The 7,541-nt window shown below is 40.7% G+C and overlaps 1 pseudogene; it reads left to right on the plus strand.

Annotated features, from left to right (window-relative positions):
* Window positions 1–2,674: 2,674 nt before the first annotated feature.
* Window positions 2,675–4,681, plus strand: LOC123083054 (GDSL esterase/lipase APG-like; annotated as a pseudogene).
* The last annotated feature ends 2,860 nt before the right edge of the window (window positions 4,682–7,541 follow it).

Genomic DNA, 7,541 nt, shown 5'->3' on the forward strand with positions numbered 1-7,541 from the left:
AAATCTTACCAGGGTATCTCCATGGTAGTTACCATAGTTCAACACGTGCACTAGTGGCACGTATTGACCATAATGTTGAGGAGTTTGATTGTAGATATTGTAATTCTCAAGATCAGTACAACATGCGACCAGATGATTTTTCTCCTGATAAGTTAATTCGGAGCCTTCAGTGTAGTAGGTTCTGTCTACCATCTTTCGCACATTCTTTGAAGAATGAAAATAAGCTGTCAATGGAAATAAGTTGTCAACTATTTTGAAATAAACAATATAAATTACTTAATAACTATGTTAAGCTCACATGGTGGAAGAATTGGAGGTGTATCCACAAGGACCCAAATCGAAGGTCTCTCTTGCTCGATTGTAGGATCACCAAGATCCATGCTGACAAGCATACCCTCATCAAAACCATACATCTTGCAAAGTGCTTCCCAACTTTTGTAACCAAAATGGTTTACACTCTCAGCATTGTACATCTTTACTTGAAAATCCACACCATGATGGGTATAATTTTTTTGGTTTCCATACTTTCATGGTCTTCAAAACTCATCCTCTCGAAGACATAGCGTCTTGCAAAGCATGGGATAAGCTAGTCGAATTGGAAAAGATGAAAAATACACGTTAAAATAGTTGAAGTCTTGCTTAATTACGACAAAACTATTGTCGTCGTTGCGTACCGTATGAACATCGCAGGTCTCCTCAAGCTTAATGCTGAAGCGCCGATCTTCGTCCAGCTCAATGAACCTGTCGCAGATACCTCGGTCGTCGTGGCACCAGTCGCACTCCCCCGGGCGGTTTTCGTCGTCCGATGAGTACGACATTTCCGGCCTATGTTCATAATTCAAATATTTAACTAGATCATTATTATTAATCACGGGTTGACTATCGATGATGTACGTAGCTCCTCCTTTCATTCCCGAGTGCATTATTGTACCAAATTGTCTAGCACACGGGAATGAAGGAGAATATATCCAATATGAGCATTCAATAAGCAAAACCAAATCATAAAATAAGCAAAATCAAATCATAAAATAAAGTAGTATTCAAATTAGCATGCATTCAATAATTATAAGCAAAAGTACATCATCTCTTGGTGTCCGTACATCATCGAATATTATCACTAATACAACTAGAACCGTAGCGCCCGACGGGTATCGACGCGGGTGGTGGACACCCAAAGATAAGGAACCATCATAGGATCATAGCTCCAGTGAGATCCCTGAAGAACCTGCCAGGTATTGTCGAACCTGCCCTCCAATGCAACCATGTAGCGATGGACGTGCTCGTCCTCCTCGCTGACATGATGACGTACCACCTCCGCGGTGTTCGGAAGCCTCTGCACCGTCACTGGCCCACGCGACTGCCACCAAACAAGGATCGAATCAACAACGGACTGCCTTCTCACCAACCTACATCCCCCGGAAGGTAGCACCTCCCAATACCAGCCCGGCGGAGCCCAGTCCCGAACATGGCTCTGATCAAGCAGGCCTCCACCGCCGAGTCGACGATGACGAGGATGCGGGATAGGCATAGTGGCAAGTGCAATGTTCCCGTCGTCGATGCCTGATGTTTAGAGTTCGATTGCCCCTATGCCTCTTTATATATTCTATAATTTACACAGTCTAACCTCAAAATTTTGGCCAAGAAAAAGTGCAACGACGGTACCCAAACGCACAACCTAATGAGAAGCAAATATGCAAGGGCCATTAGAACTATTGCACTGTCAATACTTAGTTCTTATATTCGAGTTCACGTCTTACTTGACTATACTTTCACCCTTCAAATTCAAAATTTTCAAAAAATCTTACTTTTTCCCCCTCGGTACAGGTTTTTCTTGTGAGGTAGCGGGAAACGCGGATACCAGGTGTTATCCGGCCGGGTACCCAAAACCCTGGTGGCAAGTGCATTGTTCTGTTCGTTGATGCCTGATGTTGGGAGTTTGTCCCCCCCTTTTGTACATATAGACGTGATGCTATATTTTTAGTCAATACAAAATGCCCTTTTATTTATAAAGTATAGCTCTCACACACCTACGTATGTATAGGAGTCGTCTAGTATTTGTCATGAAAGCTGCCTAGTGAGCACTCCAGCAGAGCTAGTCCTTTCTTCGTACAAAAGTGATCCACAGTTAGGTAGACGACTAGATGTACGCCTCCTATTGATCAATGAGTAGTTCAAGTGTTCAACCATCTCCATGTTTCGTTGTCGTCAGTTATGGGCTGCATGAAAACAACAAGAGATGCCACTGTCGCTGAAAGATTATTTTTTTTTTTGCAGGAACGATGAAAGAATTACTCCCTCCAGTCGAAAAAAAGTGTCGTGGTTTTAGTTCAAATTTGAAATAGAACCACGACATTATTTTCCATTGGAGAGAGTAGTAGTTAATTACACAAGAGAATGCATGCATAGCAGGGAGAGTAAATACTAATAGTCTCTAGCTGATTGGATTGTCACTTGATTAGATAGCTGATTGGATTGTCACTTGATTGTCACTTGATACTATTACTTGGATAAGTTGTGAGGACATACAGCTTTCTTAATTCGGACAAGCAGACAGCTTCATAAAGAAAGACCCCATTAACCAGTGCAGGCACCTGTCTATGTCTGCCAGCTCTCCTATTCCTGTTTGTGATAATGACCGGGAGAGCTAGAAAGAGGGGTAACAATGGGCGAGACAAAAGCTGGTTTTCCAAGGGTCGGCATCGCCGTGGATTTCATGAAATCCATTTCTAGACAACTCAACTGATGGTTAGGCAAGTCCCTATGGCTATGAGGTGCTTGCTGCTCCTGGCTGTGTCCCTTGTGGCCGGACCATGGAAACAGCCCGGGGATGCCCGGCCACTGGTGCCTGCGGTCATGCTGTTCGGTGACTCGTTGCTTGACATAGGCAACAACGACTACATCCTGACTATTGCCAAGGCAAATTTTCCTCCATACGGTAGGGACTTTGAAGACCATATCGCCACAGGGAGATTTTCCAACGGCAAGGTGCTCAGCGATTTCATAGGTTGGTCGCAGTCTTACTCGATTGATCTTGTTAGATAAACGCATCCCTCAAGTGTTCAATTCTTGATCTTGTGTTACAAATTTTATGATTGGTTTCAGGTGAATCGCTGGGGTTTACTAGCTCCCCCGTTGCATATCTCAGCCCAGAGGCGTCGGGGGAGAATCTTGTTAGTGGAGCTAACTTTGCATCTGCCCAATCCGGCTATTACGACCAAACGGCACATATGTATGTAAGTATATATATTATGGTTTGTTAATTCTCATCTAACAAAGTCTCATGTGTAACTCATGGCATTTGATTTTATACGCGGAAATTCATGAGGATTTTTTTCCCTTTTTTGATATTTAGATGAGATTTAGTTAATTCTCATCTAAAATGACAGCTAGCCAAACCTTACTTTGACATGCATTAGTATTAGATCTGCTCTTGACTTTCCCCTTAAAAATATTGATTCTCCATAGTTATCAACTCATCAGTCACACGAGGATGGATCACCTTTCTAAGTCAATATATCTGATTTTCAAATGGCATAGGAGTTACATGAGACTTTGTTACATGAGTAATATTTTTCTCCACTTTCATTGAGCGTAAACGATGTCTAACTTCGACAAATTGTGTGATGCAGAACGTGATCCCATTGTCCCAACAATTAGAGCATTTCAAAGAGTACCGACATAAGCTGGTAGTGCTAGTTGGGAGCAGCCAGGCTGAGTCTATCATCTCAGACTCACTCTATATCATCAGTGCTGGTTCAAACGATTATCTCTTCAACTACTACATCAACCCTTTCATTCACAAGTCCCCGGACCAGTTCTCTGACCTCCTTATCGGCATCTTCAACAGCACTGTGGCGGTGAGCAGCATGCAAGATGCAATTTTGGGCCTCGTGATTATGATCTTCTCAAACCTTGAACTAACTGTAGGAACTTTACGGCATGGGAGCTCGGCGCATTGGTGTTTTCTCTTTGCCAAGTTTTGGTTGTGCTCCCTTAACAATCACGGTGTTTGGCCATGGGGGCAACGACACGTGCGTAACGAGTCTCAACAATGACGCCAGGAAGTTCAACAGAAAGTTAAGCGCATCATCGACTTGCTGTCGAAGCGGTACCACGATCTCAAGATTGCAGCTCTAGATTTGTACACACCTGTGTACAGCCTCGTCACCTCTCCTGGCTCACAAGGTAAGATTATAGTAGTATTTCAAGGCGTTTGATCCAGCTTATCAGCTAGGGCTCACCGAGATGATAGACTCAGCCTCACTCACTCTGAGTATGTTTGCGTTTTGGCGCCAGGGTTCACCGAGACGAGGCGAGGATGCTGTGGGACAGGGACGGTGGAAGCTACGGTGTTTCTCTGCAATCCCATCTCAATCGGGACTTGCCGAAACGCAACAATGTACGTGTTCTGGGATTCTGTCCACCCCACAGAAGCAGCAAACAAAGTTATCGCGGATTCCCTCGTCGAGGGAATCGACCTGCTTGTTATGTAAATCATATCGCTGGGACTAGCCATGCTGCAAGGGGTAAGGGACAGAGGCACCGCCCTTTCTACCTAACATTGCTTACGCCATAGATAGTACACGCCTTCATTGTAACTACAGCTGGTTCGTTCATACTGAAAACACTATAAATGACGTGGAATTTCTACACACAGGAGCAAATGCTCCTGGTGTGAACAGTAAAATCAAACAAAATTAAAAAATTCTGAATTTGTTTTGTGGCATACTTTCGCAAACGTTTGTTGTGCATGCAACATTTCATCGCAAAATCACATTGGTAGAAGGCATGATAAAAAAATCGATGCTGTGAAAATGTTACTTACGAAAGCATTTTGGAGCTCTGATTTTGTTTCTTTGCCACGACTTCCGCGAATGTGATTTTGTGATGAAAATTTTGCATACACAACAAACATTTGTGTAAGTATGTCACAAAAAAATCAGATTTTTTTTAATTTTTGATTTTACTGTTCACACCGGGAGCATTTGCTGTTGAGTGTAGAAAGGTACTTTCGATTTATATGTTTGATTTTAAGTGTCTGATGCATGTCAGCTATGGAGCCTATCGGCCAAGAATTGTTTGTGTTAAATAGCTCAAAGTTATTGGTTCTAAGAACCAATTTTATAAGGAGAACTGCCCTTGTCCATTAATATCACCAACAAGTTACACCACACATTTTCTGTGGAAGAGAGAAACCAAACCGAGCGAAATTACAGGGAAATAATGCAAGGAAACAAACAAAAATACACACGTTGCCGATCATCATAGTGGGGGAGAGAAAGGTGGGCCTCCAACTTGCCAACTCCGAAAAAGCACGACGGCTGCCCTTGTTGCGTTGCCGACCGCAGAATAGGCGTCACCACGAACACATTATTTGGAGCGTGTATTGTACTCACTCCGTCCCAAAATAAGTGTCTTGAGCTTAGTAACAAATTTGTACTTAGTGCTAGTACAAAGTTGAGACACTTATTTTGAGACGGAAGGGAGTACTAAGTAGTCATAAGTAAGAACTAGATGATTCCCCCGCGCGTTGTTGCGGGAGGTCTTAGCCATAATATGGTGGTAATACATAAATCGACAACTTTGTTTCCATAGTAGATATATGATCTTAAGATGAAAAAAATGGTATGGACAAAGTATTGGGGTATAGTTATAAAGACTATAAAATCTGAATTATACAACCACCACAAGAAATCTCACATGACTTGCATAGATATTATATAATGTAAACACATTAAGAAATGGATTCAAATGGGGACGCTATGGATGGAAATGCACAAATTGTCATGTTGAGATTCTTTGCTTACTTAATATCCGAAAAGAATTAATGGTAATTTACACATCAAGAGATAAATCAATAATCTATGCATACTTCAAATCTGCAAATAATGTAAACTAATCACGAATATTAGCCATTGTAGTAGCTTACTATGTTTGAACGGAACTTTTATCGATAATAAGAACAGAACGAATCATATCATCGGAGCAAAAAGATAACAATTTATTCTCCCTTTTTCCCCCAAAGCGAGTTCTAATTCCTTTTGTCTCAAAAGTCTGGTGAAAATACCATGAGAACTTATACATAAATAAGAACCGATATCCAAATTATCAACTTGCAGCCGGAATCTGTTTGCAACTAAACTTGAAAAATAATGAGCTACATTAAGCAAATTAAAAAACAATGAAAATTTGTATCGTTTAGGATCTCAAACATGATGAATTCTTTTGTTCAAACCTCAGACAATAGGCATATTCCAGATTTTTATTGCAGCAAATGAAAATTGGGCACGCACTACATGGAGTCCGGCAATCAAATACTTCGCAAAACTTGCAGTATTTGTGCTGATTTGAGCTCTCGTGCTTAACTTCCCATTTATCCCGATCGTTGTGCTTTTGAACTTCCATATAGGTATACCAAAGGACGTTTATCCCTACAATATATATAGTCGGGTATCAGGATACCAATGGTTCGCAAAGGAGCCATATATCTATCTATATGTGGTAAGAAAATATATACTTAAAACAACATCATGTTTGGATTCATAACAGAGATACTTGAGTAGAGGAGGACAGGAACATCAACGGCCTAGCAGGGCTTTTAGTGAACTGAGACGAGAGGCAACTGCAAAAAATATATAAAATAAAAGGGATGAACCTTAAATTGAGTATATACCATAGAATAGATAACCCGTCTTGTTGATGATATGTTCAAATATCTACCTGCTTGCTCCATAAAGCAGCAAAATGATTTGTCATCTATGTATTCGGTTGTACTTTGCATATGGAACATCCGAAGAACCGCTTTCAAATATTCTGCGTACTGCAAGGTGCAACATAAATAGGTCAAATGCTAGACAATGTGAAGTCCATCGTAATTAAGGATTTACTAGTCATCAACCCGTGCTTCTGCACGGGCTAGTGATTTGGAAAGTAGGCATTTTTTTATAATATAGTACTATATATTAATATAGCAAGATTTAGAAATATATAGGAATTTGATTGAGTTAGAATTTTTGGGTCAATTTATGGAGAGGAGAGACTAACACATATTAGAAGCCATGAGAATTTGAACCTAGTTATTTTGATTATATATACTACATATATTCCCAAGGGAAAGTAGTGCTTGCACCGCACCATAACGAGGAAAAATTATTTTGAAACAACTTATTCTAGATGTCTATGATTATGCATAGAGGTATTTTGGCCATGTGTATACTTGCCCGGGTGAATACTGAAATTAGGGACAAATATTAAAATATAGAAAAGTAATAATTAGGATTTTGCACGTTCGACTCGTCATCATCTTTGTAGAGCTTTTCTCATAAGCATTTTTGTCCTAACAAAGGAAGTTGAGTGCTCTAATTAAAAACTCAATTTTACTGTACAAATTTTCTTTTGTCTTTACAGCACAAAACCATCTGATCTGATGCATCCACATTGGCATGTGTGACTTTTAAGTTCCTGGTTAGCTACTTACTTATCAGGTGCATGGCCGGACTTTGCATCCATGTGCTTGCCACATTGGGACTTGCTTTGTTACA

Source organism: Triticum aestivum, chromosome 4A, assembly GCF_018294505.1.
Source record: "Triticum aestivum cultivar Chinese Spring chromosome 4A, IWGSC CS RefSeq v2.1, whole genome shotgun sequence".
Taxonomy (NCBI): domain Eukaryota; kingdom Viridiplantae; phylum Streptophyta; class Magnoliopsida; order Poales; family Poaceae; genus Triticum; species Triticum aestivum.